Here is a 12,654-nt window from a genome sequence, read left to right on the forward strand (position 1 = left end):
GTCGGCGACATTCCTAAGACGCCCAAGTTATTCTGCAGCCCCTAGCCCGGGTTCAAGAAGTGTACCCAGGCACTGACGGATTCGTCCGAGTCTGTTCAGTGCGGTTGCCAGGAGGCAAGGCCATCAAAAGGCCAGCACAGAAGCTACGTCTTCTAGACCTGGATTCTGCCACACATGAGGCCCCGGAGGATGTTGGAGAGTAGCCGGTGACGAAGAAGGGGAAGAGACCGTGCACTCGTGCATCCGCAGATTGCGCCCAGCGGAGCGTGCACTACTATCATTGTCATTGTAAAAACCAGTCAGTCATCGCCATTGAAGAGACGTTCCAGCAGGGTGTCCCACAACTCCGTTCACATGCGGCTGAACCGCAACGAGGTGGTCGCTCCGCAAAATGTGGTGCCGAAACTCAACGTAACCAGCGGCTCCCAACGACGTGGACGACGGGCGGCGGCGATGATGAGTTTATTCAGGAAACGGTCGCCAAAGCAACTTCTTCCTCCTCGGAACCGCGCCAACTGACTCCAGAGCGGCTAAGCCGGAAATTTTCACTCAACGATGGACCGGCTGAAAGCGTCAAAGATATTAAACGAGGCGACAGCGCACATCGACAGTGGCTGCCCTCCAAAAGGTGATGGACAAGCTCATGGCCAGCTGCGAGGAGCTTCGCAAGATCGACGCGCAGGTCGAGGACGCGACCCCGGTCGAGAAGCTCGCAAAGGAGTACGAGTCTGCAGCGCACTACAACGATCAGACGCTCGAGACTTACTCGACATCAGTTCCGGCTGGAGGACCTAAGCGTCCGCAGCACGGTGCAGGCTGCCCCCTCGGCTGTGATTAATACGCCACATGCCCCAACGACGGTTCCATCCCAGATCACCGGAGCTCGTCTACCAGTGATCACCATCACGCCTTTATATGGGGACGTGTGTAGATGGACGTCGTTTTGAGAGCAATTCAACGGCGCAGCCCACACCAACCAGGCTCTAACCACCACCGACAAGTTTCCCTATCTCCGAAACTACCTGGAAGGTGAAGCAGCATCGGCCATTGCCGGGCTACCAACAATGGAGGCCTGCAATGAGTGTGCCGTTCAGCTGCTGAAGGACAGGTTCGGTGACAAGAGCCGTAATATACAGCGGCTTTTTAGAAACCTCCGCGAGCTACAGCACGTGACGTCTCTCTCGGAGGAGAGGGAGCTGCGCGGGCTTTACGACTGCGTTGAGCTGTATGTCCGCTGCCTCAACGTCCTGGACGTCCCCACTAGCAACTTCTCGGCAATGCTGTGCGACGTTTTGCTGGAGGCGTTCCCGAATGAAATAGTCCTGGCATTCCATCGCCACGCATGTCTTCAAGGTGATACGCAGGGCAGGGAGCGGCACCTTCTGCTTCAGTGGAGGCAATCATAACGTCTTGCCAGAAACTCGAGCAGCTTTTTAGATACATACAGACAGAGCTTGAAGCAAGAAAGCATTGTGTTACAGTGACGTCCTCCTCCTACGGCCGCGGTTACCGCAAGAAGCACGCGCCCTCGTCATCAGTTATGCATGCATCTCAAGAAACGAAGAAAAACCCCAGCACGTGTTTCATGTGCAGGTCTAAGAAACATGCGACTGAGGCATGCAGTGCTACATTGACAATCGCAGAAAAGAAGAAACGACTAGCTAGCGCTAAGGGATGCTACCGATGCAGTATAGTGGGCCACTGTGCAAACGAGTGCCGGCAAAAGTTGGTATGCGAGACCTGTCAAGGCAGGCATGCTTCAGTGATGTGCGATCCAGATTTTCAAGCGAGGCGGAGCGACAAGTTGGACACAAAAGGCTCTGATGCTGCAAAGGAAATCAAAGAGAACTGTGCGCAATCGACCGCCGTTACAAGCTGCCAACTTGACGAGAACGTGAATTTACAGACCTTCCGTTGCTGTATCGTCGGCACCAACGAGACGTCCTGTGTCAGAGGCATTTTCGATGGAGGCAGTCAGCGCACGTTCATCAAAGTTGATCTCGTAGCGAGGTTGGGAGAGAGAGAGAGAGAGAGAGAGAGAGAGAGAGAGAGAGAGAGAGAGAGAGACTAAACATGTTTATTGTTTCTTATTAAAGAGTCCTTAGGGTGGCCTCCTCATTCCATTCCTCCGTGGACTGATAACTCCGCGGCTCGGACTTGAGCTGCCTAATAAAGTTTCATCTCTCTCTCTCCTCATTCCAGGAGTCCATTGGCACGGGCCGCGTCTTCTGCCCTCTCCACCAACTTGCGCTGGACGTCGAGGGAAGAGCTGGCCAAGGCGCTCTCCCAAAGCTCATAGGTGTGGAAGGGATTGGGCGGGTCAAGTGGGCTTTGTGTACAGCCGCCGACCATGTGAAAAAGTGTTCCAAACTCCCCGCAGAAGTGGCACAAACGGGGATACAGGGTGGGGGCTATGTGGTGGTTTCTGCTAGGGTGGGGGTGAGTATTAGTTTGCAGGGCACGAAGTATTCTATCGTGACCCTTGGGTAGTTGTTTGTGCGGTGGGGCGTACGTTTGTCTTTGGAGCCGATAGTGCGTTGTAATCTCATGAAACGAGACTGGAGGAAGCGGACGCAGATCTTCTTCTTCAGGTGCTCGGCCGGTCAATTCTCGAGCTGTGAGATGGGCAATCTCGTTCCCTGAGAGTCCAATGTGCGCAGGCGCCCAGATTATCTTGGCAGGTCTTCTTAGTGGCTTCTGTTGAAGTATTTTAAGTGCAATTTTGTGTATTATCCCGCTGGAAAAGTTGCGACAAGCCTGTTGAGAGTCAGTAATTACGGTCTCAACCTGAGTTTGGGTAAGCGCTAAGGCAATGGCCGCTTCCTCGGCGAGTAGAGGGTTGGCTCGGTCCAGTGATACGCTGGTGCGGTGCTTTTGGCCTATAATAACTGTTGCTACTGAGGCCCGCCTTCCGGGTTAGAGGGCCGCGTCCGTGTACGCCACGGCAGGATGGCTTCCATACCGCTTTGAGATAGCACGGGCTCTTGCTTCTCTGCGGTCGGCGTGATGCACTGGGTGCATGTTACGCGGTAGCACAGGTACTGTAATGTGGCGCCTGATATCGTGCGGGATGTCTGTGACTTGGGGTGTTGGGTGTTGAAGCGGAATCGATAGTCCAAGTCTCGAAAGGATGGATCTGCCGGTTTCTGTAGTGCCTAATCGTGCCCTCTGATGGGATAGATGTGCCTCTATGAGTTCATCAGCTGTATTGTTGAGTCCGAGACGAAGCAGTTTGTCGAGGTGCTGACTGGTAGGCTCAGAGCCTGCTTGTAGGCTTTTCGTATAATGGTGTCCAGTTTCTTCAATTCCGTTGTTGAGAGCAGAGCATAGGGTATTGCGTAAGTGATCCGCGAGATGACGAACGCCTGCACGAGTCGGAGTGTATCGGATTCACCCATGCCCCTTGGCTTAGTTATGCGCTTGAGCATGTGTGTGACTTGCTCGGTCATGGTCTTGAGCTTGTTGATTGTTATGATATTTTTCTTGTCCGCCTGAAAGGTGACGCCCAGTATCTTGATGCTTTGAGCAGGGGGGATAATGTGCCCATCTATGTGTATGGCGATGGTGGGTGTCCCTGAAGCTTTCTGTTTAGTTGGAGACACGAGCAATAGTTCGCATTTTTGAGGGGCGCAGCTCAGCCCGCATGACCTTGCGTAGCCATTTACTACGTCCGCTGCTTCCTGTAGGCGCTCCTCCATTGCTCCCACTGAACCCGTGGTGGACCAGATGGTAATGTCGTCCGCGTAGAGACCATGATTTATACCCTGAATAGAATTAAGTAGTGCAGGGAGTCCTATGAGAGCAATGTTAAAGAGGAGGGGAGATAGTACAGCCCCCTGGGGAGTTCCACGTCCTCCTATTGGAAAGGGGTCCGTGGTGTGGTCCCCTACTTTGAGTATGGCTTTGCGATCTGTGAGGAAAGACTTGACATACTGGCAGATCTTGACTCCGCAGTCCAGGGTGTTCAGCTTCTCCAGGATGGCCGTGTGTTTTACATTATCGAAAGCGCCCTTTAAATCCAGTGCCAATATAGCCGTCGGGGAGTTACGAGTTGCGGGTCTCATTGCGTCTTCTTTGAGCTGGAGCAGTATATCCTGCGTTGATAAATGGGGTCGGAAACCCACCATTTCTGGGGGCAGTTTTCCCGTGTCTTCGAGGAAGGATTGAAGTCTTTTGAGGATGACAGGCTCCAGGAGTTTTCCTATGCACGAAGTAAGAGATATGGGCCGGAGGTTCTCTATACTGGGTGGTTTTCCTGGTTTCGGGATCAGCCGAACCCGCGGTCTTCCAGTCCTCAGGTATTGTTCCTTCCTTCCAGATATTATTGAAGTAATTGGTAAGCTCCAAGAGCGACGGGTCGTCAAGGTTAACAAGCATCCTATTAGAAATGTGATCCATTCCTGGAGCTGTGTGTCTTCTCAAAGTCTGTATGGCTGCGGTCACTTCGTGCAGTTGGATGTCTTCGTCAAGCGCCGGGTTTGGTGCTCCTGAATATGGTGGTAGAGGTTCTGTTGGCTGTGTCTGGAGATACCTGTTCTTGAGGGCTGTGAGCAGGTCTTCCATGTCTCCAGGAAATTGGTGTGTGATTTTAGCCATGTTGTGATGGGACTCTGTTTTGGTAACTGAGGAGTTGATCAAGAATCGGAGGAGCTTCCATGTTTTTGCAGTGGTGAGGGTGCCGCGAGGTTGGGACTGAAAGTCATTAGAGAGACATGCCTCGCCGTGAACACTTTCGCGTCCGATGCTCCTCCTAGTGTGAGGAATTGCAAGGTCGTAGAGGTTCGTCTACGGAGCCAGTTTGTGCTATATCGCTTCCGAGCGAATGATACTGAGAGCACCAGCCACGAACATGGCAAGATGGAAGCCGGTTTTATTCCACTCAGAAAAATCTCGATGATGATTATTCCTTGAGTGTTGGTGATGATGATGATGGCGTATCATCTCTTGCCCCCTTAATAGCTAAAGCATTCAGGAGAAAAGCCGTAGCAGTCAGGGGGCCGTCGGAGCCTTGTCGATTTTCGCAAAGTTGGCGGGTGAGCTCCCGCCTCGGCTGCTTCCGGGCTATCGTGCAATGAGGTCGTAGTACCGGGAGATGAGGTCGAAGCATTCTGCGATAAGGACGGTGTACTCTCGGCGGCGGGTTCCCGCTTGGTTACTTCTTCCGAGCGGCAGTCTTGTTCTTCTGCCCGACTTCTCAACTGGTCCAAATGCCGTCGCTGAAGTCCCTGTCCCAAGTCAACCGTAACCATCCGGGAGCCCTGGTGACTGTGCACAACTCCGGGAATCCACCTTCGACGTGACCCAAAACTTCGCATCCAGACGGGGTCACCGGCATTAAAGGGCCACTGAAGTGATTCGTAAACATTGCGGTATTACTACCGCAAATTGTAGTCCGGAGTCTCTAGGCCATGTTTCGACCACTCTGAGCGCGTTTACGCGAATTTATTTAGTAGAAAAATCAATTCGAAAATGCTGTCCTCCTCTCTGTACCCTCGCCCATTTTCTGTAGCGTTTTCGTGTGATGTCAGGAGGAGATGAGCTGGCAATTGGCTGCGCTACTGCACGGCTCGCCGACCTTCCGACAGACAGACAGACAGACAGACAGACAGACAGACAGACAGACAGACAGACAGACAGACAGACAGACAGACAGACAGACAAAGAACTTTATTAAAGGTTCATCTTAACAATACAGCGTGACAGAAACAAAGACTTAAGCGAGGCACATAGGACGAGCGCTGACATTGCCAGAGCATGTGTTTAACAGCGCTCGTCCTGTGTGCCTCGCTTAAGTCTTTGTTTCTGTCGCGCTGTATTGTTAAGATGAATCACCAACTAGCCCAATACCACACTTTGCTTTATTAAAGGTCATGAGGGACTATCCTGGATGACCTCTAAGGGTCTTCGTCAGGTAGTCGCTGGCAACACCCGCGCAGGGGTGAGAGACCTTGGTCTTCCGCCCTCTCGCAGGCTCTCTGGACAGCCATGAGTTGCTTGTGCGGATCGTTGCTCGAGATAGCGCTCGTCCATTCGTGCTCGGTGCTGTAGTCCGTGGCCGTACGTAGAGTAGGGCATTGCCAGAGCATGTGTTTAAGATTGCAGTAAGCCTCTGAGCAGTTAAGGCAATTAGGTTCAATGGAACAGAGTCAGTCGGCCGAGCGTTTAGCCCGTCGGCCGCCGTCGGGTCGTCGCAATTCGCTCGCTCTGTTGAAACTAAGCCACAACACGTTTGCGAATGGAAGAATGTGCCTTTCTTTACTTCATTAGTTTGTACACTGTATCAAGCTCCGAGTCCGGGTCGCTCCACACAAGCACCGCACAAGTGCACATGCGACGCTTCGCTGACTGGTACGCGAGTAGGAAGGAAAATCTAAGGCCTCTTGAAGGCGGCAGAAGAGTGAGCGAAGTCAATATAGGTACTAGGGAAATGAAATTAACTGAAACTTTTACCGCACAGCGCAAAACTAGTGAGCAGGAAGCACTTTTTTGCGCTGGGTGAACAAGCACAGCGGTCAGCAGAACGACCACACATCTGCGAACGCTTTTCCGTCTAGACGTGAGATATTGTAGAATTTGGGGGGAAGCTTACTGCACGAGCGCTATACAACAAATAGTCACCTAAGGTACTTAAAGTGCTATAAATAAATAAAAGTGTAAAGTGGCTGTACGTTATATACCTTATATATCCTGCCTCGGCAGCGCTGGCTCGTGGCCGAGTGGTCTCAAGCGCTAGGATTGTTGTTTTGCAAGTCGCAAGTTCCTCGAGGATACATGCTTTTTTTGTAAGTTGATTTTTTCGTTTGCAGTCGATGTTTTCAAAACTGAGTTCACCATTTTTGGGTCGTAACGTTCACAGCTCCACGAGCGAGTTCGCAGAACCCGCGCAGGCTGACACTGACGCGCTAGCCAGTTCTACTTGGCGTGCTGTTGCCGCAAGCACCGACTACTTGCGGGCAGTGGGCACAGACCAGAATCCGCAGACTCTTGGGCTGGTGCGAACACGCTTTTTACTATACAGGCATGAGTGAGGCAAGCTCCGAATATGTGGGAAAAGCGCATGGCGTTTGAGCGTCTGCGGTTACGCGGAGGGCGTTCATCCACTGCGTAGACCTCGGCTAGGGATTTCTACGATTCGAAGCCGTCCTGGGAGGCCGATCTAAGGCATTTTACTACCGACATTATGGCAGAAACGCGGTACTACGATTACTCAGATATCGAGAATGCCAATCCAACGATGCAATCGGATGTGAAGCATGTTGTTTTACCGAACCGATACCGAAACTTGTTTGAATGCTAACCTTGTACATCGTGCAATCAGGGTGCATCTCCTCCTGTCGTCACAGCGCGGTCTGTGCGGCCGCCACAGTCCGTGCATGGTAGTTTTTCTTCTTCCCCGCTTTATAAAATAATTACCGACTTATCAACCGGATAAACGATGAAAAGTGTGGTAATTTGAGCCAGTCTACGCAGTGCAAGCAAAACCGGGAGCTTGACAAGTTCACTTCATTGTCCCTTTAAATTTAGTCTTTCTCGCTCTCGGTTGCATTTCTGCCCTGTCCTTGTCCGGTGTGATGCAGTCCATTTTGGTTCTTATCTGATATCTCAGTAACAGCTCCGCAGGTTACTTGCCATCCTTGGTAGGCGTTCGGCGATATCGGAACAGAAACCGAGATATTAGGCAGTTTTAGCATATCGTTACCGTGTTACCGGAAGCCGCTGGCGACGGTCAAGCCTGTGCCGGTAAGTTACCGTTCGCGGTAACTCTTGCACTGCGCAGTCGACTCCCGCAAACACGGTAAACGGTAACTTAAACACGGTAACGACATGCTAAAACTCTCTATTCGTGTTTTCAGGTCCATTCCAAGGTTTTCTTAGCCCTTTTTTGAGGGTACGGACTGCTCTTTCAGCTGATCCATTGGACTGTGAGTGATACGGGGCAGTTGTGAGATGTTGCACGCTGTTTCGTGCCATAAACTCGCAAAAGATAGCGCTCACTAATTGCGGTCCGTTATATGAAACGACCTTTTTTGGAAGGCCAAAATGTACAATCATTGACTTAGCGCATCAACCGTTGATAGCGTTGTTGCAACTTTCATAGGAACGACTTCCATCCATTTTGTTTTGGCGTCTATCACAACCAATACCATCTGGCCGTCTATCGGACTGGCAGTCTGCATGTATTCGGCTCCATCTTTCGCCGGTGTCCGGCCACGCCAAAGGTATCTGGGCTTGTAGCATTGCCGAGACCTGCGCAAATGTACAGCATGATTTGACGAGCCGTTCTATGTCACTATCCAGACCCGGGTACCAAAACAGGGTTCGGGCAATGCTTTTCATGGATGTCATCCCGGTGTGTGTCTCATGCAGCAGATGCAACATGCGTTTTGACACAGCCATTGGCAGAACAATGCGGTGTCCCCAATACACCAAATTGTCGCTTGCGGTAAGCTCTGTTCTCCGGTTCAAGTACGGACGGAGTTGCTCGTGACCCTGCGGTAGGAAAGACGGCCATCCCTCTGCAATCCACTTTTTGACCTGCTGGAGGATGGCGTCTTGATTAGTCAGTTGTACCACGTCGCGAGCGCATATCGCCGTTTCCTCCAGTCCTTGGGTATACAAAACGCATGGGTCGGGGCAGTCGTCCCGCCCCTCCGTGACGGGCAGTGGCAGACGAATGAGGGCGTCGGTATTAGAATGTTCACTGCCCTTGCGATACTGCAATGTATAGTCATAATATCGCAGAAATGAGGCCCAACGCTGGATTCTAGCGGCAGCCATCGGTGGAATCGCCATACTTGGATTGAATAAGCCAGTAAGAGGTTTGTGGTCTGTTACTAACACAAATCGGTGTCCATGAAGTAGTCCTTAAACCGAGCGACGCCGAAGGCAAAAGCCAGCGCTTCTTTTTCCAACTGGGAGTATTTGCGCTCGGCCTTTGTAAGTGTCCGGGACCGGAATCCGATGGGGTAGTCAACACCGTTGACACGGTGCGACAAAACAGCCCCAATGCCTGCAGGTGACGCGTCACATTGGAGAGAGAGAATAAACTTTATTTAATCGGAGGAGTCAAGCGGGCGGTTTCCTCAGTTTATGACCCCGTATGAGCGTCCAGCCGCTTCAGCCCGGTGGATCAACCGAAGCTGCTCTTCGAGGCTAGAGCTGGCCAGCACTTCCTCCCACCGCTCAATCGAGGGATTAGATATCGTGGAAAGTGAGGGGTTAAGTTGGCACTCCCACACCATATGATATATCGTGCAGGCCGCGTTGCAGAATTGGCACTGTGAGTAGTATATTGTTGGCCAGAATAAGTGGAGTTTGGTCGGGTGGGGGAACGTGTTGGTTTAGAGGAGACGCCAGGAGCGCTCCTCTGCCTTGCTGAGGGAGGGGTGGCCAGCGGGTAGCATAAGCCTGGTGAGCCTGTAGAATTGGGTCACCTCCTGGTATGAAGTTACGGGGATCGTTGTCTCTAGCCAACTTTCTCGCGGCGCTCGGCTGGTTAGACCTCGAGCAGTCTCGTGAGCAAAGACATTACCGCAGAGGGAAGCGTGAGCTCGTGTCCAGACAATCGACACCCTTTTCTTCGGAGGGTTCTGGCCGAGGATCTTCATGGCGATGCAGGAGATGCGGCCTTGGAGGTACTGTGGACGAGCTGATTGAGGGCATCACACTCGAGCCGTAGTGGCTTATCCGGGTCGAAGTGAGCAAGGAACTTGGAAGCCGAAATTGCCTCATTAACTGTTTGGAGTGCTCGCTCTTGTTCCCGCTCCCACTGTCACCTGGTCCCTTTAGCTAAGAGGGCATATAGCGGGGCCAGCACGATGGCAAGATTTGGCAGAAATTTGCCGTAACAGTTTACGAGTCCTAGGAAGGCTTTCAGCTCACTCACCGAAGTGGGTGCTGGGGCTTCGATGACAGCTTTCATGTTGTCATCCTTTGGCCGCAGGCCTTTAGCATCGATACCATGACCTAGGAAAGTGACTTCATCTTGCCGGAACTTGCACTTCCCTTTGCGAAGTCGGAGACCGTACTCCCGCAGTCGCTGTCTGACCTGTTTTAGCCTGGGCAAGTCATTTCTTTTCTCCGCGATGATTATGTCATCCAGGTATACTTGCACGCCAGGAATATCGCCCAGAAGCCCATCCATGCGCGTTTGGAATATGGCCGGAGCAGAAAATACGCCAAAAGGCAGCCGGTTAAAACAAAACAGGCCCTTGTGTGTGTTGAGGACTGTCATCTTCTTGGCTTCTTCATCCAACGGTAATTGGTTGTAAGCTTGCCGTAAGTCCAGGGTCGTGAAGACTTCTCCGTTTAGCTTGGCAAAGATGTCATCCACTCGAGGCAATGGGTAAAGTTCCATGAGCGTTGCTGTGTTTACTGTCGTGCGAAAGTCTCCGCACCCTCGAATGGAACCACCGGCCTTTACAGCGGGTACCACTGGTGTCGCACATTCGGCAGTTTTCACCGGTGCCAGGACATCTTGGGCAACCAGCTGGTCTAGCGCGTCCGACATCCTATCCCTCAAGGCGTAGGGTACCGTGTGGGCTTTGTAAAACAGTGGACACGCGTTTTCTTCCAGCTGAAACGTCCCCGGTGGTCCCTTGCAGAGGCCTAGCTCCGGAGCGAACACGTCGGCGTACTCGTTGAGCAAGTTTTATAATTTCGTTCTGGCCGCTCTTACCTCGACCGGTTGCACACTCGCGACCATATTAGACCACATTGCCACTCCCACTTCATTGAACGCCTTGATTGTATCTCTGCCGCACAAGGATGGTCCGGAGCTGCCAACTACTATGACTGTGCCAACCACATATGTCACCCCACTCGCACCGCACTGTTCGTTAGCGAAGCTATGAGCAGTGCTCGCTTCTTCGTCGGCTCCTCGATGCTATGAGCTTCGAAGTAGGCTTCCAGGCGAACCCGGTACGTAGGCCACGTACCTTCTTCGTCGGTGAATTCCGGTGGCCGCCCGGCACTCATTCTTGCGTGGGACTACTCGCCTTGCGCAAGCGTGATCCTCGTCGCCACTGCTATATCGCTTCCGAGCGAATAATACTGTTAGCACCAGCCACGAACGACATGGCAAGTCGGAAGCCGGTTTTATTACACTCAGCAAAATCCTGATGATGATGATTCCTTGATTGTTGGTGATGATGATGATGACGTATCAGTTTGATACAAACGAGCACATCATCGAGGTGATAGCCATGCTAAGAATCTGCCACGACATCCCTGCTACCGACATGGAATGCGTTTTAGATGTGAAGCATCTCTTGCTTGGGGGGATGTCCCGCGTCCGTGCCCCGTCCGCAGCTCCTCTGGTGATGATTGTGGCAGGACTCCCCTAGGGATCGGCCAACCAAAGAATCCATCACGAGATAGCTACGCGTTCAACCACCGTCGTCATCTTCCCGTAGGCGAACCGCTGAAGAAGAAGAAGGAAAAGACAAGGCTGCGAAGAGGAGGGCGTGTACGTTGCTCTCAGCCGGTGCACCAACGTCAACCTCCTTTACCTCACCAACGCTGACGGAGACTACCGATTCTACCACAGAGACAACATCGACAAGAACATGATGGACGAGTTTCGGCGCCTCGAGAACCACCGCCTACTCACCGTAACACAACAGTACTTGCGTGCCTTTGCCACCGGTGTGCACCCGGACGCGGAATTCCCTCTGGCGCTACTAAACACCAGATCACTCAACATAACGGCAATAGAACCACACGGAACCCCCATGACGCTTCGCATCCTCATCAGGGTTTCCCACGGGAAGATGGTGTAATTTTTTTGCAGCCAACTTACGGGGGCAAAGTTATGGACTGGCAGACCAACTGACTGTCCCGCGAGGATGTGGCGAGAAAGACATCAGCCTACTCATAGGATCGGACCAGCTGTGTAAGTTCGTGAGTGGCAAAATAATACGCAGCACGGATGTGCAAAGATTGGTTGCGGTCAAGACCTCTCTCGGATAGACGCTGCAAAGTCCAGCCTCAAAACAGAGCACGAGATCTTTATCAGAAATCGCAGAAGCCCAGCACACTGCGCAGGTAGGTCGATTGTCAGGCTCTAGAGCAGGAAGAGACATTCTGGTCACTCGGGGAATCTTTACCGAACAGAATAAGGAGAGTGTTAAACAGCTTAGCAGAGAAATCAGAGACTCCATCGTAGTCCGTCCTTTCCCCAGAAACGTCCACCCTGTCTTTAATCAAGGAAGAAGATTGTCTCGAGCCAAGGCACTTCTAGCCGCAGCTCTCGAGATCCCTACGGAGTCGGCTTTTGTAGATGCTGCTCAGATAAATGAAAAACAGGCCTTTTCGATAGCCGTTATTGATGCTCAAGAACGGATGTGCAACGCACTTTCCGTGTTTACCAAGAATCCGGAGGTTGCTGAGCAAATGGCCATTGCACTTTCTCTGCTCGATCCTCAACATAAGGTCATTTATAACGACTCTAGGGCGGCCACTCGAGCCTTCGCCAGGGGAGTGGTTGATGCCAAAGTCTCCAAGTTATTGGAAGATAGACACATTAGTAATCATTCGATAGTCTGGTTTCCAGCCCACATGGGCGACCTCGGGGGAGGACAGCGGAACTTCAATGAATCCGCACACGAGGCGGCGCGAGGACTCATCAGCCGCGCACCCTCCCAACCACCCCCG

At 52.2% G+C, this 12,654-nt stretch overlaps 1 pseudogene; it reads right to left on the bottom strand.

Annotated features, from left to right (window-relative positions):
• Positions 1 to 983: 983 nt before the first annotated feature.
• Positions 984 to 10,234, bottom strand: LOC144164834 (uncharacterized; annotated as a pseudogene).
• Positions 10,235 to 12,654: the final 2,420 nt, after the last annotated feature.

Source organism: Haemaphysalis longicornis, unplaced genomic scaffold (genome assembly GCF_048455015.1).
Source record: "Haemaphysalis longicornis isolate Haplotype H1 unplaced genomic scaffold, Haemaphysalis longicornis Haplotype H1 scaffold_14, whole genome shotgun sequence".
In the NCBI taxonomy this organism is placed as follows: Eukaryota; Metazoa; Arthropoda; class Arachnida; order Ixodida; family Ixodidae; genus Haemaphysalis; species Haemaphysalis longicornis.